General features: G+C 45.6%; 1 long non-coding RNA gene across 1 annotated transcript in view; it reads right to left on the reverse strand.

Moving 5' to 3' along the window:
* LOC107994195 (uncharacterized) overlaps positions 1 to 27,533 on the reverse strand; it is a 65,324-nt gene that overhangs the window by 19,686 nt on the left and 18,105 nt on the right. The window contains exons 2-3 of the long non-coding RNA XR_009831653.1: positions 18,149 to 18,382; positions 8,389 to 8,545 (exon numbers count right to left, since the gene is read on the reverse strand). This is a non-coding gene — a long non-coding RNA (uncharacterized LOC107994195). The remainder of the gene's footprint in view (positions 1 to 8,388; positions 8,546 to 18,148; positions 18,383 to 27,533) is intronic.

Genomic DNA, 27,533 nt, shown 5'->3' on the forward strand with positions numbered 1-27,533 from the left:
ACTTCGTGTTCCGAGACTTTGTAATAACGATACCAATCCAAGAATCCGAAAAATCACCCGATTCGTGAAAATTAATCATCCCTTATCGATCCTTATTTCCCTTTCCCCGAGAAAGAAAATCCCGAATATCCCAAAAATTGAGGGAAGATAAAAGATAGAACTCTACATGCAAACATATAGATAGATCGGCTTCCATCACGGTTCGCAAAAGTTTCAGACAAAGGCTAACGAGGTTGATGAATTCCTCTCAGATTCTCACGCGCTGCCTCGCCGTTTCCTCGATGCGTGCGCTCGAGAGAGCATCGGGGAATAAATCAATAGCGGTATGTAAATGCTGAAGTCACAATGGGCCGCGCGGCGGATTGAGGAATCGGCTTGTGGCCGGCACCGGTAATTTTCCCACGTGTCCGTCGGTTATCTGACCGGCGCTCTCGCGGGAGCATCGCTTTAACCGATGTCGCTCAACGGCGCGGTATTATACCTCTGCGCATAGCTTCACTTCGCCGCGGCGGAGCTATGCGACCGGGGCACCTATGCGCGCATCGCTGCTCGCAATCAACATACCTGAAAGCTATAAGGGGGGAGGGAAGGGGAGGGGGGAAAGCGCGCCGCCCCTGATAGAATTCTATCCCGCGTTCGGCTATGCGCGTTTCCTATGGATATATTTTTCATTGTCATTGTTTCGTTGGTTTTCGTTCGAGTTGGAATAAATATTATAAGGCGAATTATCGATCCTTGAATGGATGTTAAACTTTCGGAAGTGGAAATGATTTTTAGAGATTGGAAGATCTTTGTTTTTTTTCTGCATTGAATTTCTAGGAATTGTTTCTGTTTTTTTTTTTTTTTTGTATTGCATAGACTTGTTTCATCTTTGTAAATTATTCATGATTTTTCATTTTTTTTTTCTTTTTTCTCTTTCGGAATAGTAATCAAGGTGGATTATATTTACACGCATACTTCCATCTCCTTTGAATTTAAATTATTTTGTTTTTCAAAGTGACTTTTAACGTCATTTAAAGAAGCTAATTTTATGGAGAATCGTGTTGTCCTATAAAATGAAAAATAACCGCATAAAGAGCAATTTGTGATTCTATCAATTTATAAACTTGTTGATTTTTTAATATCGATAATTGGTGAATTTTGCGTTTAGAAAGTTAGGAGGGAATACACGAGTTATTGAGAAGCTAGAAGAAAAATCGATTCTAAAATCGATGAAAAATAAACTTTTCGCACGATTGCACAAGTGCAAACAATGTGAAACGCTTTTATACAATGTCGGAAGATGAAGATATTTTAAATATTTGCGGTATTAAATTATATTTTACAATATCGATTGCATTGTAAAAAAGGAGATTTTTCAATCTTCCCTATCGCGCTTTTTCAATTACAATTTTAAATATTTAAAAGTTATTTTCTATGAATTTTCCTATTTTTTCTTTTTTTTTTTTTTGAAGAAATCATCTTCAATTTTCTACTCAATCCCTAATCCTATTCCTGCTAATTCCTACTAATCCTACGAATAGTTTTCGAATTTATTTTTAAAATACAATAGTTGAAAAATTAATAACGTTTCGACGAAAAATATTCCAATAATCGGCATCGTAATGTAGAACTCGAAGCAAAAGACTGCCGATTAAAGATTACTAGCTAAAACGTGTAGAAGAATTTAAAAAAGTTGAGCATCGCGAAAAATCTGACTTTCTAGCGCCAATTTTTCTTCCGTTTCATTCCAGCGCATCGTTCCTTGTTTCTAATCCTAAAGCGCTTTAATCGACGTTTTTTTTTTTCTTTTTTTATGTCTGCGGTATGCACGTATCCACGAATAGCAACGTCATTGCAATCAATCAAAAGGGAATCGCAATTAAGGAGATTCCCGAAAGAAACGATCTGCATAATTAACGACCGACGATTTCCTTCGTGACTTTACGATCGAATTTCACTTTCTTACACGGCCATCGCGTTGATCGCATCGATGTCTCGCTTCTAAATTCCAGCAATTTCGTTTCAAAATAGAATTTGTACCAACGGGATAAAACTGTGCACGTTTTTCGAAATCGTGCAATGACTTTCCAAATTTCTTCTATCCTCGAAAGAACGTACGTAACGTTATAAAAAATAAAGATTAAACGTACGACAATCGATTACGATTTGTTTGAATTACAAGGTAGATAAAAGAATAGAAAAACGTGATTCGTTTCGTTGACTTCGCATACTCTCCACTCTGCGAAATAATTTAGCTGTGGCAAATGTGAATATATTACGAGACCCATGTAGTCAGACGCATATATCTCATTCAAAAAATTTTCGAGAAACGAGTAAAATATATAACTCGAGTCTCGTGGATTGCTAGACTAACTTCTCAATCGATCAAGAAAGTTACTCGTCGAATCGCATACATATTGTAGCTTATACCACTTTGTCAAACCCGATGCAAAGATTTGTACAAAAATTCTTCAACATTCGCAACTTGTCAACCTCTCAATTTGTCGTGCTACTTAAAATCTTGCAGCAAACCGCTGCAGACCGTTTTATTAATCGACTTTCCATTTCGCAAGAAGATTAATATCAACGACTTAAGATATAAAACTTCGATCAACCGAAGATTTATACCAACGATTCCAAGACTGGAACGGAAGAGTTTCCATTTCTTTAATACTTCCACGTATAAAAATAAAACAATCCATGCACTGTCTCCCTCCCTATCCATCTGCCAGGTCCACGTTGCGAGCTGCGCAACTTCTCTCCAACGTGGAATCGCAAGAAAAACTTCTCAAGTTCTCGGCAAGTTGCGTGGCCAACAACCCAGCCTTGGCGCACTCATCATCATCATTCGTCTCCCACACCACGTTACGCGCCTCCATACTCGATTACGAAACTAGTTGGCCGCTTCTGCGCGGCATCTTCCCGTCGAATCTCATCTTCGGCCCCTTGAAACAATCTCGCGGAAGCCAATCATTATTCTCGACCCAACCAGAAGCAAGATCGTTGGTGTCTTTACGATCGTCGCGACGCGAAAACGTCGCCCCTTCCCCCGCTCTTTCCGTACTTGAAACGCGTCGTATCGCCGTCTCCTTCCCTCGTCCCCATCCTCGCCTAGCCTCCTCCTCCTCCTCCTCCTCCTCCTCCTTCCGCTCTATGGCGGTCGCGATGAATGGTGGACCGTTTTCTCCAGCTGGTTTACGACCAAATTCCATTCTCTTCTTTCACGCATGACCAGAGGAAGGCCTGGGGCTGTCTTTCTGCCGCTCCAGGCACGGGAGATGGAAGGAGACGCGGATGGAAGAGGACGCGAGGACTCGGTCGTGGACACGAGGGGGGGGAGGCGGACGGATCGCGAAAACGAATGCCCCGGAATGGGGCATGGCGCGCGCACGAAAAACTGGTCGCGCCACCTACACCGGAGCCGAGTAGGGTCAAAGGTCAGCCGCTCGTGGCAGGATCTTTTCTTTTTTTTCTTTTTCTTCGTCGCATACGCCAACGTGTGCCAATGAGAACAGGGTTATTAATAAATCGACGTATCGCCGCGGAGGAATGGAGGAAGATCTGGAGGGAGGGAGGGGGTGTGGAAGAGCGTGGTCATCCTCGGTGGCGATTTTTTATAAGGCCGATGGGCGGAATAAATTAAAAATAAAATCAACGGAAGAAGAAGGTCAGGCGTCGCGACATCGCGTTAATAAACCTCTCTCTCTCTCTCTCTCGCTTTTCAATAGTCGCCTTCTGTCCGAACGGTGATATCTCTTTTCTTGCCTCTTCTTCTTCGAGACTAAACGAAATACCGGTATACAGTCGAGCGCTTAATCGTGGCCCGTCTTAACTCGTGGATTAGAGGGGTGTTCAACGTTTCGGATTCAATACGGTACCGCGTATAAAGTAGTCGAATAGAAGTCGGGAATTACGAATGGCATAAATAAGCGATAAAGAACGGACGAGATCATCCCATAATGGGATCGTTTCGTCGAATCAGTTCCACGCACACACGCACGTATACATATACGCATAAAACGGAGAATATCGGCTCGAGTTTTCACGGTGAAAACAATTTTTCAACCGCCGCCCCCTCTCGAAGGACTCTCGAGTGGTGGTTGCCGTGGAACGCGGGGCGAACCGTGGCATCGTTTCTTCTTTGGGAACGAAAGGGGTTCGAAGGAGGAGCAGTATCCTGGATACACAGGCATCTAGATACTTCCTTGGCGAGCTTCAGTCCCGTATCTGAGCGTAGATCGGAATTCAGGTACACGGTAGCAGTACCTCGAGGCGCACACGGCTCGTGAACGCCACCTCCGTGGAGACTGCCTTCGGAGGAGAGAGAGGAGGAGGCTCGCGAGGGAGGAAGAGACGTGTGTAAGGGAAGAAAGGAAGGAGAGGAGGGAGGGGGGAAGCGAGAAGAAAAGAGAAGAGAACAAAAGCGAGTGGGGAGAAGGGGAGAAGAGAATGGAGCGTGCGAGAGAACGGAGAGAATCGAGGCCCTCTCTCTCTCTCTCCCTTTCTCTCGAGGTCCGCGGTGATCTACCGTCCCGAGCCAAGCCCCTCATTAACGCCTTTGCTAAGAAATTACACGCAGTCGGTGGCAAACAAGAGCAAGAAGGTGTTGGCCGTGCTCGTTCGAATACACGAGACCTGTGCGAGAGTTTCTTCAGCCCCTCGCCCGATCCTCCTCCACCTCCTCCCCACCCTGCTTCTCTCCTCTCTCTCGTCCACCACCGCCTTCCACCACCTTATTCCCTCTCCGTCTTCGAGGTTTGCACGTCGTAAACCGTGCGAACCTCCGCAGCCAATTCGATCGAGATTCTGGTCCAGATAGCCAGCCGACCGACCGCTCACCCTCGCGCAACCTCCATTTTTCTGCCTACTTCCGCCCGATACCCTCACCCGATACTTCGTTGCCGTCGTTTCGCGGAAGGAGGTATATGGAGGTTCTTCCATTTTTTTTTCTTCTTCTTCTTCTTCTTCTTCTTCTAAGTAGAATGCAAGCGAGGATGATCGTATCGATATCCTCTAATGAGATTAATTTAACGCTTAACAAGAACTTCAATTTATCGAACGAAAAGTAAATCATTTTGTAATCTGTATAATCTTCGTTCTAAATTTACGCTGAATATCATTCTCAAATTACAAGCTCAAATTTGTGCTATTTTTCCTTGTCTTTTAGAAATGAGTGAAATAAATGTACTTTCAGGGATATTCTCGATATCTCAATTCAACCGACCCGCTTGCATCTCTTCCTCGTGAAATCTCGATCTTAACCTTTCCTCTTTGTTTCTTCTTTTCTTCCCAGAAGGCCCAGAAAGAATCACCCACATCAGTCACCGGCACGATCCGCCCGACGACATTCGACAGCGGGGGGTCGCGATGTTTCCCGTCAGTACGTCAGTCATTTCGATCGTAACACGCACGGAATTCGGCCGACCGACCCGTGAAACATCCTCGACGTCATCGATGAACGACGTCACTCGGGAATGGCTCTTCGATAAATGTAACATGCTCGGCACGATCTGTAGAGATAACGATCCTGGGTATTCAACGGGACTCGTTGAATCGTACGCAGAAGTTGTACAAGAACAAGGTTAAGGAATTGGGTTTAAGAAAAACCTCTTGGATGGAGAGTGGAGAGAGCAACTTTACATTTAAATTAGCTCGAAAGGCTGGATGTTCGGGGGATAAGAGAAAAATTCTTTCCTGGTCGATTATTATACCATTGATCGGCGTTGATCGAGTCAAACTCGTGTGAGAAAATAGAGAGAGAATTTAACTCGAATTCCACATCGATACGACGGACGGAGAAGCGAATTAACATCAAGACGAAACGACGAGGCGATAGAAGGAAAATTTTCGGAAAATTAGAAAAAGATTTCCTCGCGTTTCGGGGGGTTGTTCCTCAGGCCGCGTAGAGAAATACAAGGGAATGCGTTCCCGTGTCTGGCGGATGTCTAAATGTTGACAAGCAACGGCAAGCAGCTAATAGCCGTTTAATAAGATTACGTCTCCGGCCGGACGGACTTGACGTGGCCGAAACACGCTCACCCCGGTTCGTCTCTGCTCTTACGGCCTCGTTTATGGTCTCTCGCTGTACGCGAGAGTGGCTTATGGCCCCGTCGCGGTAAATATCGAAGACTATTGCAGTAATCGTGCTCATCCCGATACGACTCGAACACGATTTTTCGCGGTGGATTCCAGTCCCTTCGGCTGTGTCAACAACTTTCATCGTCTTTGACTAATCTCAAGCTCGCGTCTTCGTTCCCCTGTCATCTTACACGGCTCTCAACGTCGGACGGTGAGAATGGTACACGGTTTGATGGGGCACGAGTGAAACGTTGATTGGAAATAGACGTGGTTGGATTAGAGGACTGCGGCGTGTCGAACGTTCTAACCGTCTCTAGAATCCGTCTCTTCATTCTTCCCCCGTGATAATAATAATAGCCCCTATGGATCGTGTTCGACCGTCGAAAAATATTCCAGAGATAGCGAAGAGTACGAAAAATACTCTTTACTCTCCTCCAAAGCAAAGCTCTCTCCTCTCCGAGTGATGGAGCTTATCCCATCCCTCTCGACTGTCGCTCTCGCGATCGCCAAAATCGAAAGGACACGAAGGACGAGGAGGAGGAGGACTCGAGTACGAAGGGGGAGGGAAAGGTTACGAGGCATCTGCATATTCTTATTTTCGAGCGCAGTTTCACGGGCAATATCGCGAAATTTATCGGGCTGCGGTTTGCGATGATATTTTACGCGTCGAGGCCGGTGGTTGGCGCGGGCCCACCCATGGCGGGGCCCTCGACGTCACCCCATACGTTTGGCCCCCGTGCAAGAGGGACGGAGGCAGGCGTCGAAGGAGGCGGAGGGCGAGCGAGACGTGCGCCATAACCTCGCTATTATTCCGCTATTTATACCAGGTGCGCCCGCTGCTCTCGGCCACCTAAATCTTCTTAATACGCGCCGGTTAGTGCACTTTATTAAACCCCGCGTGTGCACGCGCGCGATTCACTTTCCCCTCTCTCGTTTCTTTCCTCTTTCTCTTCTTTTTTTTCTGCGAGAGTCTCTTTTTTTCTCTCACTTGGGGAAGAAGGGTGGTGGTGGCGGGACAAGGAACACTGCAGGATGTCGAATCACTTACACGATCCACGGGAATCCAATAAGAGACCGAGGTCGAGAGACGTCTATACGCGTATATTAAATTGGACGTAATGATCGCGAAGAATCTTTGAGAGGAATCTATTTCGATTTTTTTGACGCTGCTCGATCATCGTTTCATTGTCTATATAGAACGAATTTCTTCAAATGATAAACGTTACTCTTCAGACAGGTCGAGAAATTAAAATTTTGAGGTTTGGTGTGTAATATACACCAGTCATTACAAGCAAAAAAAAAGAAAGAACTTGAAGTTGTGTACTAATCCCCCAGTGTATATATATATAAGATTATTTTCACATTAATAATAGAGAAAGAGTACACGGTTAATCTCTCGAAAGATCAACAAGCAGCATTAATCCGTTGCACTGTTATTAACCGTTTCGGATTTAACATCTCATGCTTCCGCGAAATCGTGCAGTATTAACTCGTTATACTTTCCGAGCGCAACGAGACACGAGCAGATCTACATTATACACGAAACGTCGAGCCGATATTAACTCGCTGCGGTTGAATATCCAGTCATCCACGATACGACCGTGCACCATGTCTACTTTGTAATATTCCACCTCTAAAAAGGAGAAAAGTGCGCAATGGCCGTGGTCATCATCGTTCCTTTATCGTCGACTGTAAGACGGTTCGTTCTACAAGGTTCAGTTGCAAATTCTCGAACGGCGAAGAACGCTTCTACGGTAACGAGGGTCGGAGAGACTCGCGCGCGGACTTGACCTCAGTCCTCGCGAGGAGATCAAAGAAGTATTCTCCCAGTGGGGAGATTTCGCGTCCATATGGGCGCGTCAGAGGTGTAAGATAGCAGGGCCGCGCGATGGCATTAAAGTCGATAATTTACTGCCTTTTAAGGAACTCTTACCAGCGACCCGCCTATTATCCGCTTCTGATCGTCCAGCTTCATCCTCCTTTCTCCCCCGGAACAAATGAGCTCGAGATGCCGCGCTTTTATTCCGATCTCTATATGTAGACGCTTCGATACAAATATCCATCCAACTTCGTATCCTCCAGCAAATTCCACCGATCTCTCTCATTAAACTAGCGTCTCAAGAATCCTCCGACCGATGAATTCGCGTTTTAATAAATGTTTCCAACTAATTGTTATTTTCTTGCAAATATTCTAATTCCTATTATCGTATTTTGACGTCTAAGAGACATTATTAATATATAACGAGTATAACAATAAACAAGTTCCTCCAACAACTTCGAAATTCCATCGCGATATCGTTCCCCAAAAATCAAACTTCTCGACTTTACCTTCAAGCTTCCATCTGTCCCAGCTTTTTCTCGCAGGCGAGCCACAAATTTGCATTTGTCGAGATTCGATCTTCATAGAAGTTCCTCCTTCGCCTCCTGGAACGCGTCAGCGCGGTGGGTGATTGTCAGCCGGGAAATTTATACTGTCGCAAATTCTCTGGAATCGGTCAGATACGGGCCAGATTTATATAAAATTGTAAAATGCGGCGTCGCACGTTGTATAACGAGCGAAACCATAAGCTGCCCTTTCGAAGAAAAAGGGAGAAAGAGAGGAGGAGGGAGACTTTTATAGCGGCGACCGCATCGTGGATCGTTATACTTGCTTGGGATTTATAGATTTACTCTGGACACTGGCGCGACCCGGTAGTTTGGGGCGCTTTTAGGACGAGGGAGGGAGGGGGCGAGTAACGATCGACTTAAAATCCATCGTTTAACGACCGTTTTAAATTCGCTCGAGTTGCATTGCGTTCCTTGCAAAAATGTGTTCTTCTTATCTTGGGGGACGTGCGAGGAGGATTCGAAGTTCTCCTGGAAAGTGAATTTAATTGCGTCTGGTTTCCTTTTCTTCTTTTTTTTATCGCAACGATCCTTCTATTGAGCAGAGACAAGAGGAGGAGGGGTTGTTCAAACGTTGTTGAAGCTGTTTATTATTTATCGATTTACCGAGCTCTAAGCTGGAATAATATTTTGATTTTAAATGTTTGTTTTCATGCATCAAAGTGTAGAGGGAAGTCGTAAGAAGCGTAATAGTTTTAAACACGATTTATTATTTTCGTGTTTGTCATGTATAGCGATGATACGCACGTTGTATATAATATCTTGGCGTACGTGTAATAAACAAAGAGGCATTAACATATTGTTTTAATCCTTTCTTTCGCGAATCGCTTCGTATTTCGAATTGATGAAATCGTGTGTAATAAATACGCAGGATGAATTTCATTTACCTCTCTCGCATTCGCTTCACTTTCGAAGAATCCCAATTCGATTTCACAGCCTATCTCCGAATCTATTCTCTCATTCACGATTCAGATTCATAGCCGTTCGATCTTTGATTCTCGGCTTACTTTTTTCTTTTTATTCCGTTCTTTTCCCTCTCTCTCTTTCTCTCTCCCTCTTTGAGAAAGAGTCGTTCGAAGGTCAGACAGCTATCGTTTTAAATTTCACGGGAAGTCCGATCGCAATATCGGCTTAATTTCCTCCATTGTCGTCTGCGGTTAAGCATCGAATCGCGCGCACGGTAATTTACATTAATTTCAGAACGTAAACTTTCGTTGAGGTTTACGACTGCTGGAATTACCACGGAATATACTGCCTCGGTTTTTGCCAGGCTTTATGCGAATTGCACGAGCTTTACTGAACGTATGAGGCGAGTAATTGGGCAGGCCATTAGTTGTAAGGTCGAAGTTCAATCTAGGTCATTTTCAGGAAGATAATATCGTGACGCGAACATATTAAATACGCACTTATACTTTGCCTACGCTGCTTTATACCATAGCTAAAGAAATTTTTTCGATTCTTTTAAAAGGAAATTTTATAATAATTAGACAATTAATGTACAAACACATTGGATACGCGGAATTACACGGAAAGCTCAAGAACGTAGAAAGAAATTCAATCTCTCGGAGAACTTTGTTACTTGGGGAGGAAACGTTTCACGATAAAACTTAAAAGAGGATTGTTAAGAGATTAAGAGATCTGGAAATTGATAACAAGTTAATAAATAATTTTGAAGAGCATCGATCAATTAATCCAACGACGAATCGTCCGTCGAAACGTCTGCTCCCACCCACGCCCACCGCCTCTCACGATTCGTTTCGCGATCAAAATCGTAAATGGCGTACGCGAATCGATCGTTTCCGCCGCGATTCCCCCGGAAGTGACTATCCCCCGGCCAACGGAATATCCCGATAAATATCTCGTACACGGCTGAGACGAGGGAGGTATGGCGAGGGGGGCTCCTCCTCACCCGGGGGAGTACGTGCTCGAGGGTCGGCCGAGCACGAACGAGCGAAAGACAGCGTCGTAATCACATTACCGCGATTTTTCCGCGGCGTCCGGCTATTAATTCCGCGGGTGTACATATATGCCTGCCTCGGTAGAACCACCACCACCACCATCAGAAGAAGAAGAAGAAGAAGAAGAGTAGAACGATACACGCGAACGAAGTGCAAAGGCGAGGAAGAACAAGGAGGAGTAAGAATACCGAAGATGGAGGGAATAGAGGAAAGGAGGGAAAAAAGAGGAAGAGGAGGAAGGAATGAATGAGCTAGAACGAGTAGAAGAAAGAGGCAAGCGAGAGAGGCAAGAAAATCAAGAAACGCCAAGAAGGAGAAGAAGAGGAGGAGGAAAGAAGAAGAAGAAGAAGAAGTGTACAGGCCTGGGGACCCCACCTAAGCGGGGCCCCTAAGCATCGGTGTGCGGGTGTGGCGAATACGTGCCGGGGTCGGAGGGTCGAACCTCGATGGACCCCTGGAACCTGGATCTTCGTGAACGCGCACGCAGCGTTCCAGGCCCTTCTTCCTCCCCCCCTTCTCCCCCTCCGAAGAGGAGCGAACGCGTGTGCGAGCGCCAAGCACACGCACGGAGCTCGCGCGACTGGGATGGGATGGCGCGAATAGGCATAGGCGTGGGAGAGTTCATTGAGAGGCAAGATACTATCGCCGATTTTATTCCTAGCCGGATATAACTGCGCCCGTTAACCTGGCCGACGCAACCCTCCCCCCTTCTTTCCTTCCCTCGAACAGACAACAACAACACGCTCCGACGATCCCTGCCAACGCGTATCCCTGGCCCTCTCCGCCGTCCGGGGATTTAAATTAGAAAGATAATTTTCTATTAGTCGCGCGTGATAAACGCGCCGTTGTTCGAGCGGAGTGATACGCGCGTCGAGGCTTTAAAGCCGAGGCGATCGGTTTCTTCTCTTCGGCGGAATCGGCCAAAGTTTTTTCTTCCCTGGAGGGAGGAGAGGAGAATCTCTCTCTCTCTCTCTCTCTCGGAGGCTTTCCGAGGCTGATTTTATCTGGCCGTGCGTGACGGAGTTACCGGAGGATCCCGCCTCGTCTATGCGGCTCGTGGTTGGTTGTTGGACGCGGCGGGATAATTCACGGGGCTTTTTGCGAGATTTGATAAATCGTTGGCTGGTAACGGTGCTTAGGAAGGAAGATTTTGCAATTAGCGAGTTTTCGCGATTTAATGCCGTTTCCTTAACGATGCCGTTTCTATCTTGAACGGTGTAGGTCTCGTTTTTTTAAGATCGATCTAAAAATTAATTTTATCGTTGAGGGTGGAAACTATTCGATAAACTAAAGTTGCAGGTATGACTGAGGCTGAATATAAATCAATTACGATTATCTTTCGTTCGAATCTATCCGAGAAACAAACGTAAAAGAATTTTCCCGATCCCATCGAATCACATTTCATACGAGGGTAGAGAAAATAGGCGTAGGTAAAATTGCAGGGAAGAGGGAATAGCTTCTCACAGTAGCCGCGGACAGAGCGGCGCCTTCCCTAAGTAACGTGGTTTCTCCGCGAGACGAGAGGAGGCGCCTCGAAGGGATTTCGTTTTCATTAGCCGCGCAAGTACGCACACCGCGGTTGCAGGCATCCACCTTCGTCATTTCAACCCGTAAAAGTTTTAACTCGATTATGCGTCTAACTAGCAATTTCAATACTATTAAGAGGTCGGTGGCGGGGCTGTTTGATCCACCGGCAAAAAGCCGACGAGATTTGCATGGACAATAGACCACAAGCCGGCTCCTTCCCTCGTATCCGAGTATAATTCATACGAATGCGCGTGGTTGTCGAGTTCTCATTCCTTTCGATATTCCAATATTTTGACTTCGATCGTGGAATATTGATGAATATTAAAATATAGGAAAAACTACTCGATAAATGTGATTAATAAAATAAAGGTAAAGGATTGAACGCAGCGTCTCGTCTCACTTACGCTTATTTCTATCCAATTATCGTATATTTGAATTATTGCGAAATTAATTAAGAAGAAAATTTAAATAAACCGTCAACTTGTTCGAGATAACTTTAGATTCAAATGAAGTTTCTACAAGAGAGAAGATATATATAGTAAAGATCTTATCTAATGATGTTAGAAATGACACTAATCATTTGACGAATGATCGTCTTCGAAAAAAGCTCCTTGTTTCACACCGATCTCCTATTAGAACGTATCCCCGATCTTTTCACCTGTTTGACAAGATCTCGCGATGTCTAACAGCTTTTATGCCGGTATCTATTTTACACGCGTTCCTGTTCGAGATCGAAAGAAAGGAAAGGAAAAGAAAAGAAACGAAGGGGAAAAGAAAGAGAGGGGAAAAAAGGCGAAGAGACACGGGGCGGGCGACACCGATCGACCGGTGTCGGGCATGGACAATGCTTCATTAGAGCATTGTCGGTGTACAATATCGCACAATTAGCCCGTGCTTCGAGCCTTCTCCGCGCTCTTTAAAAGATCTCTCCACGTCTCGGTATCCGGCCACCGCGATCGGCATCGCCACCATGATCAAACGATCGATCGGCCCCCATCTCTCCTCGATCGGCCGTTACGTGGCTGCATTATGAGCCGGACATAATGCTCCTCTTTATGCCGTGCCCCTATACCGCTAAAATCTCCCTTGCATCTTGCGCCACAGTCCTCGATGTTCTTCGACGTCGAGTCTTATGAATCTTCTTGCATTATACCTGGCTCGGAAATCGGGATCGCGGAATAGTTAACTGACGAAAAGAGAGATGTTATTTCGATTCGAGTTCTCTCTCTTTTTTCTTTATTATTATATTTTGTAAAGTTTGTAAAGTAACGCGTGGAGGTGATATTTCTTCGTTTCAATCTCTTGTGCGCGATGATGAATCAATGTTATCCATTTTAATAGAACGTCAGAGTGGTACTTGTCTCGAAAATCTTGTTGAAGATGGTTTCCTTTCGAAGAGTTTACTTGATAAGTAAGAAGAAACGAAAGAAATGCTCGATTTTTTTAAATCGTATTCACAAAGATATTAAAATAATAATAATTTTTTGGAGACAAAAAGACGCAGAAATGACGATTCTTTTTCTCTTCGCCGCGAAAGGTCAGTCGAAGCTTCGCTCGGTTGAATCGAGATCCGATCGAGTCGTAAGACGATAGGATTCCTGGTCGGCGTAAGGCACGTTTCACGCGCGTGTACACCGGTGTCACAAGTTTAGATACACTCCTCACCGTGGTAGCCGTTTCGTCACGACAAAGTTCCGCGCTAATGAAAATTCCGGTAAAGCATATATACACGGTTGGGAACTCGGGTGGAATGCGGTCCAATTAGAAGACGTTCTCGCCCAGCCACGCTTTCTTCCCCGGACAACCGAGAGGGAGAGAATTGGTTTATTACTTCCAAGCTGGCGATACGGTTCTCCCACTAATGGCGATTTCGTTTCACACTCTCCGCGCTGTTCCCGTATTTATTGTGCCTCGATATCCCCTTTCGAAACCTCTCTCCAACGTGTGCCTTCCCTCCTTCGCTCTATCCCACTGCTAACGAATCAATTCGATGTTCGATCAACGAAACCGTCGTCATTTTTCTAAAAATGAAACGAATATATCCACTTTAATTAATCGATCTTTCCCAATTAAACTTAGTCAAACGAGAAAAGGCGGTTGCAGACATCTCCATGATCTCGAAAAACCGAAACAATTTCATCCCATTTTCATCCCATTGACCAGTACGATTCGCAGGTTGATTACACAACACGGAGAGAAGATAGGCTGGATTCGGTGGGGCACGGTTCCTCGAAGCTAACCTGAGATTCGATGAGAGGAAGAAGAAGATGGATAGATCGGTGTTCTCGAAAGCTTTTAAACGATCACGAGGAAGGAAGACACGGTGAACCTGTCCGTCACGTCGCGGCTGAGACGAGCAGCACCCACTTCTTCGGGACCTCGCGCTCTTCCTCTCGGAGCTGCGTGCCGGACCCCGGTGGGAGGTGAGAGGTTAGACAAACACGAGCTTATCTGATGGCCCGTCAGCGGCTCTCGGCCCTTCTGCGCCCGGTGCCTTCTGGTATCCCGTAACGCATTGTCCGCGCGCCGAGACGAGAAGTAGAGCCCTTGAAAGGTTACACGAGGCACGGCTGAATGCCTTCTCCGTTCTGATAGATTCAATTTCTCTCTATCGGAACAGGGATATCGATTCTCGACTCGATTCTAGCAACGACGAAGAGTCTAAGACTTAAGGGATTCGACGATGAAAGTGTTCTATCCTCTTAAAGTAAAGAATAGGGATAAGAAGAAAAATTTCTCGATCCGCCTCGCGGTTCCCTCGCACGTAGAACCGAGGATCGAAAAACAATCGAAACAGCCTCGATCCAGAATTCCATGACGCAGCCCTCTTAAAGATCGGCCGATGAAAGAATCCAGGGATCGTGAGAGCACGTCAAAGAGAAGTGCATCTCTCCACTCGTGTGCCCGCCTCTCGATCGTGATCCCGCCCCACCCGGTATTCGATTCAGGTCCGTCGTCCCGATTCTTGACCCAGAACTCGACCTCGTCCCTCCTTCTCCCCTCTCTGAACACGCTCGAACACAACACTCGCCCCGACAGCGGTACAGAATCCTTTACACGCGGCACGTATTATATCGATAAGCCTCGGTTTCACCTGGGATATACCCGGGGTATTCGGTGTATGGTTGGGATTATGTAACGCGTCGTGTTAAGAGTCCGGCCGGTCGGCTGGCTAACACCAGTTTTAAGTAACCTTAAGTGCTTAATGCTCTTTCGATTCGAAGACTTTCGAAAGAGGAAGGAATACGGTAAGAGAGAAAGAGGTACGAGAGGAGGCGAAGAAGAGGCGACCATCTCTCTCCCTCCCTCTCTCTCTCTTGACGACTCTATCTACCCGTCCCCACGTAGCCCCACGTCCTAGAAAGCGACGGCGGAATAAACGGAGACGCGTTCCAGCCTCGCGTGCACCGGCGTCCAGCGCGGAAATCTCCTCGCCATAAATTGGGGCCCGTAATTGAGACGGCTCCATCGGCCGTCCACTAAATCCAAAGCGTACCATCCCGCGGCGTGTGTACGCCGCGTGACTTACTAACGCGTCCCCCTTAAACCGTGAACCGTGTACACACGAGGGGGAGGGACGGGGGACACGTCCAGCGCGCGGGATGCATTAACAAATTAATTCCACCACCGCTATCTCGCTCCCTCTCCATCATCCCGACTCTCCGCCCCGGCAGCCCGGCTCGCGCTGCAACAAGCACCGGTGCATCGCGCCGCTGCGAAATTCCGGGAAGCGGCGCGCGTGTGTGCGTGCGTCGGCGAAATTTACGCGTGCCGCGTTTAAATACGCGATGCGATCATCGCGGGCGAGGAGGGGGAGGCCGACGACGGGGGTGCGTTGTCGTATCACCACCGCCGCTGCTACGCGAGCACGGCCCTTCGAGACAACCACCGGCCGCCGATTTAGGATCCAATCGGCCGAGTTTATGCGAGCTTCGCAGCTGGATACACGGCCGGTCTTATTTCACGGCAACGTTATTACGCGCGGGGCCGGGTCTCGCGGATACGAGCCTCGCTCGAGCGTGTACAACCGGGGCCTTATCCGGCTCACAGGGTGTCCCTCGAACCGACGACAGCGCGGGGTTATCCCTGCGGGCAAAAGCCGCGGCGGGACGTGGCTTCTTCGATTATCGAGCCTCGTCCTTTCACGGCAAAATACGGAAATTGCGCGCGTAGCTTCTACGGACGGATGCCTGTTTGGACGATCTCTCGTGGAGGGTACAATTGGGAGGGGGTAGGTTTAAAGGGGTGGGCTGGAGGATCGCGTTTGTGGAGGAATTTGAGACACCCTGTGGATGGAGCGGGCCGCGTCCCGCTCGAGGATAGGCTTGTTCGGTAATTAGGCGGTCGGAAGGTGGCCGCGGGGGGCCTGTTTTGCCTCGAGGTGGATCGCGTGGGCGTGCGCGCGCTATGCGAACAGGGTTAAAATGTTGGCGGTGAAATTGACGGCGACTCTCTAATTAGGCGCGCGACCGGCCGCTTCCATCGATTCTCACTCGATTCGTGGTTTCGTCCCGGCACAGATTTCCGCCGAGTCCATTCGCGATCGGTCGCAAATTGGCGAGAATTTCGAGGTGCGGACGCCTCTTCGTTTCTTGGAAACGAGAAAGCCTTGGGAAACGCGCGTCGGGTTCCCAGAAAGGTATGAGCAATCGCCGGGATATACTCTAATTAGCGGTGAATGGATTTGAGTCAGCCGTCTAGCCACAGATTTTCGCTAACTTCTCGCCATCCTTCGACTCGTTTAAAATTTCTTCCAAATTGACAACAATGAAATTTCATATTCGATTCATTTCCCCGAGTTATTTCGCGTGACTATCCTCCTAAAACATGCGAGATTATATACGCGTACGTGCATAATTGTACGAAGAAATACGTGTTTTAATGAAACACGCGATAAAAAGAATTATTCAAACCGAATGGCTGCGCGAAGAATTGTTACGATGAATACAACAAGAAGAAAAATTTATGGGTGGTCTCGAAACCTCACGAGGCGAAAATAAAACAAAATTAGCCCCGACTTGCGTCGTTTCTCTCGAGCCTCTCCGCGCAGGGTAGAGATACAGGGTGTGACCGTATTAAATTATATCGTAATTATAATCAATGCCAGGGGGATACGGTCTCTATGGGTACTCTCCCGTTCGGCAAAACAGAAACTCGAAGCGATCGAAGAACGCGAGGGAGAGAGGGACGGGCGAGAAGGACGTCCACGACGCTGCCCACGCGCTCGCGAACATCTCTCCGTATGAAGACATAAATCAAAGGCTTTCGTGGACTCCGATGCTCGCAATTACGTACGCGTAAGCGTAACGTAATATATAATGACGCACGCACGGCGTGGGGTACGCAGCGAAGGGCCTCGTTATAATACGCGCCAGCTTCGTTTCCGAGCCTGAATCTCGGCCTGGCCTTCCTCTTTGCACGCGAGACAACCGATCACAACCGGTGTGGGAGTCGTGCCAATTTGCCCGCTATCTGGACCGCCCTTTCGCATAACGAGATGCTGCCCTTTCACCCTTCCCGAGTGGAGGGCAACGATCGAGTCGAAAGACGCGATACACCTTCATCGCTACGCTCGTTATTCCGACTAAATATCCACACGCGCGTGTTAAACGCATCATCATCGACTGGCAATTAATCATCGGTGGAAGGGCGCGCGTATGGAGGAGCTGCGCGCCGCTTTGATGGAAATGGAAAGTTTTCGACCTTTCCCGCTCAAGAAGATATTCTTTTCGCGACTCCTCTCGGTTGCGCAACGAGCTTCCACGAATCTGTTTCCGTCCACACGTTGTCCCGCTTCGACAAGAGAATCTAGGTTACGGACTCGTAGATTAGATTAGGGATCCGCGTCGAGGGATTAGGAGAAGTCATAAGGAAGAGAGATAAAGCGAGGACGTAGGAAGACAAACGAGCCATGATTTCCTAGCGGAACGGCGGGACATCGCGCCGAAGAAGTAAACAGGTGAATCCTCGATGATCGGTGACGACTTTATCGTGGCATCCGTGAGATAGTCAAACAAGCGGAAGGAGATCTGTAACGGGCCCGGTCTTTTGTCGTCGGCTCGTGTGCCATATATATATCGGCGTGTGAACGCGCACTCTCCGACTTGTTTGGTGAAACAGTTTGACGGGGTTACATAATTTGCCGAGCAAACGTTGACTGTCTTCGACAACTCGGGGAACGTTAAAGGAGGGCAAACATTCACGAGATAGAGACGTACCTGGGATCCGTTCGAGCCGAGCCATTCCATCCGACGTATTGTTCCACGATATGGTCCCGTTTTCTTCAAGTCGTCGACACGAGGCGAAGATCGATCGGATTGGGCGGATGATTTATCGATCGGGAAAAGCTTCTCTCTCTCTCTTTCTCTCTCGTTCCCGTTGATCTGACAAGACGCAAAGTTGTAAAGAGAGGAACGGTTGCCTGCGGCATTTTTCGTCGTTTCTTCCGTAATCTGTAACAAAAAATAGGGGAGAAATCAGTGGGGCTGTTTTCATATTATGTAAAATGAAAATATTTCCGAGCGAAAATACATCACATCGTAAGAATAGAAATTGAAGAAGATTGAAAGGAAATACCTGCAAGGCTATTAGTGATTTTCAAGATTTTTCTTACTTTCTTTGTCTTTCGATTGATTGGACAGATGATTCGAATAATTCGAACACGAAGCTTTAACCCTAAAGTTTTCTCGATTACTATATTTATTTTACAGCGATTGATTCGCGTGGGTTTCCGGGTTCGCACGAATCTTAGCCGCGAGCCAAGGAACCCGTTAACAACAAATTATATCAATTTGTTAGTGGCGCGAAAGCGGTCTGCGGGGGTGGCGCGTTGCATGCGTGTTCCATGGCTATAGATCAACGTGGCCGGGTTCGCAAAAGGCGTGGAAGAAAAAGGACTATGCACGACTGTGAGCAGCCTCGTGGGCCTTGCGAAGAGAATACGAAATGAGAACGAAAGCGTGTAACAGGTACTTCTTTCAGGACCATCGGATTTTCGGTGAGTGAAATTTGAAGAATTTTTGTTAAATAATATCTCGATGAAACTGATTATTTTAGAAAGATCTTAGAAATTTATTAGTAATTTGGAGGAAATTTTTTATCGTCGTTAAATAATAGATATTCATTGGCGCGTTAATTTAAGGCTCGAAATTTAATATAATTTGAATATATTTTTATTAATCGTCGTCGAATAGTTTTCTTATATATGAATTCATGTCTAAAATTCAATATAAAAATTGAATTGGTTGGTATTCGCAAAGATTTTGTTCTCAAAAATCGTTGGCGAGAAAAATCTAAATTACACTATTATATAAAAATTCTCTACTGTTTTAAAAATTCTATCGAGCATTCGCTACGACGACTTTTTGATTTTCACCCCGAAGGAAGAGATAAAAATAAACTTCTTTCCCGTTATCAGTTCAGAGGACGAAAATAATCTTCTCGAGAAAAGAGAAGATGATATCAAGGCGGACGCATAATAATAATGGCGAGCAGGTTGGATGGCATTAGCCAGAGAAACAGCGCGATGAAATAGATCGCAGGTGCGTGGGTGCCCGAGCACCGGTTGTGGAACAGCGAGGGTGTTACAAAATATGAAATTGAGCCCATTTGTTCCAGTGGCCTCTGTGAGAGCCGACTTGCCGTGCCGCAGGGAACCCAGTTCGGGCCTTCCTTCCTTCCTTCCTTCCTTCCCCACTCTGTCTTCCTCGTCCACGACCCCCTCCCTCCCCCTGGTCGCCTCACCCCGGCCTAATATCATAAATCCTTCGAGGTGTTAATACGTTCGCACATTCCTCGCCTCTTTCGGAGCGCGGCACCGATTTGGCCCCACGTGGAGATCCATTCGGGGACCGTTCCATGCCCTTTGTCCTCGCAATTCTCCCCTCCCCGCATCTTATTTGTCTTCCTCGAAACCCAACTCCTCGAAATGATCCTTGCTCGAATCAAATGAACGCGTGATCGCTCACTTCTTCTTCTTCAGTTTGTGTTATTTAACAATTTTTCCATCTTATCGCGTTTCGACAAATTCTAATTTGAAGATCGACACGAGGCTTGAACAACGCGTCGAAACGTTTCGAGAATCTTTAAAAGAATCCCTTGATATGTTGTACGCGATATTTCGTAATTATACCGACAAATATCAAAGGAATATCATAAATCTTCCTTCGCGACGAAACAATAAACGATAAACTCTTAAAAGACGTCTTTTGCCCATCGCTTCGTACCCGCCTTATTCGTATCAATCAATTCCACTACTGCTGTCGCAATAAAGGAGAGAACCGCAACCTCGTTTGAATTCCACAGGTGAAAGATTGCTTTCCGTCCACGATTAATTCTCCGCCCAGGTGTATACCGAGCCGAGCACGCGACGGGACTTTAATCGCGGAACGCGTCCGAACCAATTACGCTCCGCCGAGCGTATCCTCGCGCTCTCCCCTCTCCCCACCCTCTTCAATAGCAAAGCAGCGTACACATTTTTTTCGCGACACGCGCGAACATTCGAAGAAACGGTTCTCCTCTCTTTCTCTCACTCTCCTCGCGTTTCACTCGATGCACCCTCGTCGAGTCGAGGAATTATCGCAACATGCCGTGAAACATAATAATTAGTTCCAGTTTAGCGAGGTAATGAGCGCCGGCCTCCATTACCCGGTCTCATAATTGTAACCAAACCCCTATTAAAATCGACCCTATAAAGGGCCCTCTCCCCCTCTCCCTTTTTTCCAGCCGAGAGAGAGAGTGAGAGAGTTTGCGCGCCGCTATCTACCTCGAATCGCATAAGACTGGCTCGTGCGATGCCCCGCGAATAACACCCTATAATTTCCGACATACTACACCGCCACGCTCTTATCCGATCTCGTGAGCTGATCGCTCGATTTCCAGATGGGATTTCGCGATCCAACCTCTCGCAGAATTTTTATCCTCTAACGAAAGCAAAGAGAAGGTCGCGTCGAGTATCGCTGGTTAATTGAGTCGATAAATAAATTGAATCGAGACGAGAGATCGTTTCTCTCGTCTCGTTACGTAATTTGCTTTTTTTGAATCGTGCTTCGGTTCGATGGATGCGGTAAATATATACACGATCCACGATGAATTACGCATTTTCAAGTCGTTACGAATTTTTGTAATATCGCAGCATCCGGTAAGCAGCATCGGGTTAATGCTTATAAAATGTTCGTTTCCTTAATGGAACTCCTCCAAGACGCTTGACCTCGCGTTCTTCATGGATTCAAGTAAAGTATTTGCCTCGAAATTAAATATTCCTCGGCGAATCCTCTCTATCATTCGCATTATGTGGAGCGAGAAACGCGTTTCGGTGAATTTTCTTCTTCCTCGAGTTATTCCTTTAACGAAGAAAAAATTCGTTTCTAAAATAAACTATCCATGGTCAAGAGATATCTTCCTCCGTCGTATTCACACTCATCGCGAGTGAGATTTAGTCCGTAACGATTTCGAGATCTGGAGAAGGGACGAAAAAGGAGAACGATAAATCCATTAACGCGAAGTTCGACACAAAGTTCATTTAGTAACGGGGTTTGTTTTTGCTCCTCTCGCACGTCCCGCGAACTCTCACGACTCGTAAGTTAGTGGTCTGGGAGAGGCAAACCAAGGCTGTTAAAGATTTAGAGCCGGCCGTTAACGGTCCTCGGCAATTTGCATTCGCGACGCGCCGGAGAGTGTTCCAAGATTTCTGTTTTCCTTCTTCTTTTTCACCGTATCTTCTCGGAGGAATAACGAGGATTCGCAAAAAACGAAGAGTATCGATCCTGTAATGTATTGTCCACAGTTCCCGCGAAAACCTAATAAATTCGATGATAAACGAAAGCCTTGGGAGGGGCGCGAAATCGTCATTGTCATCGTGTTAAATCTGAATATATCGTACACGGACGAGTTTTAATTTTGCCGATAGATTCTTTACATTGAAAACTTTGTAGTGAAAACGAAACAAGAAGAAGAAGAAGAAGAAGAAAGAAAAGTATCATCGATCAATTTCTCAAATGTGCATCCGTGTTAATCGTTAAAAGTGTAAAATGTAAGGAATGTAAGTGGCGATCGAGTAGAACAACAACAACAATAATAATAATAATAATAATAAAAAAACTCGAGTTTGAACCCATTCTCCGAAAGAAAATTCGCGCTTAACACCCGAAAACCTTGAACGGTATTTATTACAAAGACTCGAGTCGTAAAAGTATCCACTTACGCATCTCGTTAACTCGTGTATCCTTGACGTTATAAAGCATTTTACTGACAACGATAGAAACATTCAATTTTCCGAGAGCATTGATTAACATTCCATCCGACGATATATCAACCGAACAAATAAAACTTTCCACCACGGCAACAACATTCCATCGTCCCAACAATAATCGATCGACCCATAAATTAATAATAACGTTATTGTAACTCGATCGACTAGTTTCCAAACGTTTCACTCCTTCTTCTATCCGAACAAACGATTTCTAAAACGATATACACCGATTCGCACACAGGAAGCCAACCAGCCGTATTATTCACACCTGGGTCACGAAAGGTTCAAGAATCTCATTAATTAGTCCCCACTTATCTACGTCTCATCGAGTCGATCGATTATTTCATTTGTAAAAGGAGGAGGAGGGAGGAGGAGAGGGAAAAAAATAAACGATCGTCAAGGGAACGTTTCCACCCACGTCGGTTAAAAAGTACGATTTCCCGCGAAGCATCGATCAACATTCCGTTCAACAATACGTCAAATTAAGAAAGACTGGCGGTCTTCTAACGTAAGCGGGAAGCTTCTGCTTTCCAAGAATAATTGCGTATTCTGTTAATGCGTCGCTTATCAACCGTACGACACTCGCGATTACGTAATTGACGAGGAATTACGTGGGTTTGATGAAAACGTGCAATTTTTTATCTCCTCGCGATAGAAGCGTCCGGTTGAAAGATTGCTTTTCGGCGATGTTACTTATTGATGATTAGCTGTGTGTTCGTTGCCCATGTCGAATGCATAATTTAGATCCGACGGTGAATCTAGATTTTTAAACTGCCGTAAAGAAAGATCGCGTCGAAAACGAAGACCAAATTACAAAAAACAATTTTTCCATGCCTCGATTTTTGAAGAACTACGATAGAAACTTACTTTTTCTTTTTTTTCTAATTCAAACATTAACGTTCCTCGAACCTCAAAGCTTTTTCAAGCTTCACGCAAAATTGATTTCAATAACGTTCCTTGGGCAAATAATCGATTAATTATATCTCTATTTGTCTACAATATTATATTATAGACGGGAATCGGGAAAATTTTCTTTTTCTTCTTCTTCTTCTTTTTTTTTCCTTTTCGCATTAAATTGCGTTAAAAATCGCAATTTTCCAAGAAACACCGATCAACATTCCATCCGTCTCATCCTCCTAGTGCCCAACAGCCAATCGTCAACTCTCATCATGAGCGGCGTCCCATTAATGCGGCGATAATTAATAATATTACACTCACAATTACGCACGACTGTGTTTGTTTTATCGCGATCTATCGGGCAGGGATCTTCTCATCGCAGGAGAGGCACGTTTCACCGAGGTGCGTAACGAGCCGTCGTCTCTCGCGTGCGAGCCGCGCGCGTCCAACTTCTGTAATTTATGCGCGCGCTATCGCCGTGCATAAATTAATACTATGTAATACGCGCGCACCGTTCTCGAGATCGGATCGAACACTCGCGCTGACGATCGCCGAGCTTTAAAAGGATGTTCCAAAGGATTTCGTTAGATTAATTATTGTCTGGACCGTGTCTTGACGTCTTCACTAACTCTTCCTTTTTCTCTCTCTCTCTCTCTCTCTCTCTTTGCCGTGAACTTTCCCGTGAATCGTGAGAGATTCGTTTCGTATCATCATTGAAATGATTACTATTACGGGAAGAGGATAATGGAACGTGGATAATAGGTTCTATATTAAGTTGTCGCATAAACGAAATGATCAATTAATTCGTAAAGTTCGTTTAAAAATAAAGTTGTATGTCAAAACTCTTGTGTATTAAAAATTCATCTTTAGCAATAACTTAACACACGTACAACGCACCGTTTGAAATATGGACTTGCGCAGATATTAATTTTATGAAGAGCCAAGCATGTTTCTGCCATCAAAATTTATAAGTAATTAATAAAGATTCACGAGGATGCCGGAAAGACAGAGAGAGAGAGAGAGAAAGATAAAAATTATCACAGAAATACTCTACGTTCAACGTCATCGTAGATCATCAGAATCGATATTCGAAGTAAAAAGTTGGACGATCGGCTTCGAAATATAACGTCGTTGGAAAATTAAATTTCAATCTCAAGCATGTGCGCGCATAAATAAAAAAGAACCTTGCCTTCTACTACAGGAAAATAGGTGTGTATAGTAGACAAGGAACGAGAGGGGTGGGTGAAGGGTCACCGATGCTCGAGCCGCGATTTAACCGCGAGCGGCACGCTTGAAAGCTCGCGTGAATTCCCGATCCGGATTATATTAAGATAAAGGGTTTGATGGGCGTAGCAACCATCTCGTTACAATTTCGGAAAGGTGGAAAGGGGGATGGATCGCGCGGCGATCGAGGGTCGAGATTCAGCATGGCGCTCGAGATGGTGGCCCGATAACCGCGCCACGGTGCCCCTCCTCTTTATACTCGTCCGCTCGAGGGCTATCGCGGCGAGATATCGTACGCTTAATTAGAACTTTTAGCGGCGGAAACTCGTGCCGCTTTTATATTATCATTGACAGTGGGGATGGACGGAACGAGCCCGTTATCGGTAACGCGATAATCCAAAATGGTGGAGCACCAATTGTGAGTGGAAGATTTTCTTAATTATTGGACGGGGGGCACGTCGAGACGAAACAACGTGAAATTAAGCAAGTTGTTTCATTTTGGATAAAATATACGTTTAACTCTACGTAAAAATGTATCGAAAGTAAACTATACTTGTAATATTTAATAAATGAAATAGACGCGTTGAAAATATTAATTTGTAATTAGTAATCGATGTTTTTACAAATCATTTTCATATCATAGAATGATATGAAAAGATAGATATTCGTTTAAAAGTGACTATTTTTTTTCTCTTTTTCCAAGAACACACAACCACGTTTCAGAAGCAGCATACTATTACCATGCGAGGTTATCGACTGAAACGTCTACCGGTATTACGAATGGTCCATAAAAGTTTCAAGAAGGGGATGAAGCATTGGGACGAGTGCTCTGATTGGCGTGGCTCGATCCACTTTACAAAAGGGCAAAAGAGGGGTCCACGAGTCGAGATAAAAGACCGATTTTACGGGGCCCCGCGGAACTCTGCCGAGCTGTTTTCGAGCCATCCTGCGGCCTGATCGAGGAAAGTATAAAGGGTGCCGACGGGCATTGTCTGGCGTTTAGTGCTGGCCCGACCTTTGCTACATGTATCGCGGCCCCCACGGCATCCCGATGGGCTTCTTAAACGTTCCCCTCTGCCGTTCCTCGGGCGTCAGGTCTTGCATCTCGCTGCCGTCGAGTCGTAACATCCGCGCTTACGACTCTGCGCCTCGCACCTCGGCTCTCCTCTCCTTCTGCAACTTCTCTCTCCAGAACGGGAAACTTATTCCCTAGAAATCCGTTCATCGAACGCGTTTTCACGATTCCTTTCCTCTCTTTCCTCTTCTTCCTTTCTCAGCGAGATCAGCGAGAACGAAATTTTTTGAAAGCGTATCGATACTATTCGTCTTATCGGATGTTAATTGATGAGATCTTCTATGAAAAACAAACTTTTGATAAGATCAAAGTTTTAAGACGAGCCGGCGATCGATAAAGAAAGAATTTATTCCTTGGATCCGTACGAACAAAAACGTCTCGATGGTGAGGGAACAAGGGATCTCTCGTCATCCTCGCGAATCTCGCGTGCCTACCGCTGGAATCCGTAATTAAAATCAATCAGAGGATCTATTTATATATATTCGTGTCGTGGCAAAACGCCACGGCAAAAAGAAGGACGGCTATCGATTCTTCATTCCGATGTCGTCCTTTTTTTCTTCCTTCTTTTTCATTTTTTTCCCCCGCGAGTCGTCCCATCGCATCACCATTTTCGTCTCGCTCGTGTCGTTAGGCGAAACACGCGTCGTTAGAAAACGCACACCTACCCACGGCCCCATTAACAGGCCGATAACGGACGCCGGTTTTTATCATCACGTTTAACTCATTTCGATAATCGTCGCGGCAAATCTGCCTCGCGTGCCCCTCCGCCTCCGGGATGAGCCTCCGAGGTGGATCGTTGGAAGGAGCCCGCGCGTTGGAATTTCCTTTACCTTTGGAAATTAAGCGTAGTTTCAGAAATCGACGTTGCACCTGGGGGGTCGTCGATGGGGACACTCTTTAAACAGAGAACGTTACGTGCACCGTGCAAATGTAAACGACCGTTACTCCCTGACCTCGTCGTATCTCGCATGAACGTTTCCACCGGTTGACACAGGCCGTTGTACACGCGTTAACCGAGAATAGGATAAACCTGACTTTCTGTATACCGTTTTATGGATTTGCCCGGCGAGCCATAAAGGATAATGCCGCGCGGCCGGCTACGTATTACATTTATGCATGTGTATATCACGCATCTAATTGTGGGGGAACGATAGGGCATTACGATGATTGTTAACGGTGACCTGGCGACGATGGTTGCAGTAATAGAATTCGAGATTCTTTCTCTCGTCGGTCGGAAGATCGATTTAATATATTTATACGGTACGCGAGATTTTCCTTCCCCCCTTTTCTCTCTCTCTGTCTCTCTTTCTTATTCAGTTTATCATAAATTCGGGTGGAAGATTTTCGCGATAGATTTTCAATTCCGTGATAATTGTATTAGGTCTTCTCTAATATATTCTTAGGTAATTCAGAGACAGTGGTTATTGCGCAATAAAGAAACCGAATAATTTCTCTAATTTTTATTACCCTCTATGGGAAGATGAGCGGCAAATTATTTGAATATTGCGCAAGAGATCGCAAACTTAGAAAAAGGATTGGAATGCATTGTTACAAACGCAGATGAACGTAAAATCTGGATGTTGAATAATCATTTCGTAACGAAGAAAGTTTGCGAATGCGTAATATTTAAAACTTTAGTGGTGGTGGTGGTTGTTACACCATTTACGCATTCCGGGAATTATTGTTGCCATTTTAGAAACATTCGATCTACGGCGGGCGAAACGGGCGAATTATATAATAAATGTTTCTAAAATTTTGAAAATCATGGTAAAAATTAACATGAGATTTAAGGAGAAAAAAAATACATGGAATACATTCGAGAAAAGGTCAAATAAATTTGCATGAAATTTAATAGTATTTCGGTTCGGAATTGTGACATTTATACGTAACTCTCTACGTCGTAAATCCGTGACAATTTTCATATTATTCCGATCTTGCCTATTTTTACGAGATACACCGAGAAATTGATCGAGTCGAAATCGAAAATGTTACAAAATTTATACGAGAATTCATCACGAGCTCTCCCTCCCCCCGCAATAATCATTATTTCATGCAAATCGAGCCGATCGAGCAACGCATTGATATTAATATCGTTCATCCAAGTTCCACGATACGATGCGTGTTCACTGAACAAATTAATCGGAGAAACATTTCTTCG

This window comes from Apis cerana, linkage group LG10, assembly GCF_029169275.1.
Source record: "Apis cerana isolate GH-2021 linkage group LG10, AcerK_1.0, whole genome shotgun sequence".
Classification (NCBI taxonomy): domain Eukaryota; kingdom Metazoa; phylum Arthropoda; class Insecta; order Hymenoptera; family Apidae; genus Apis; species Apis cerana.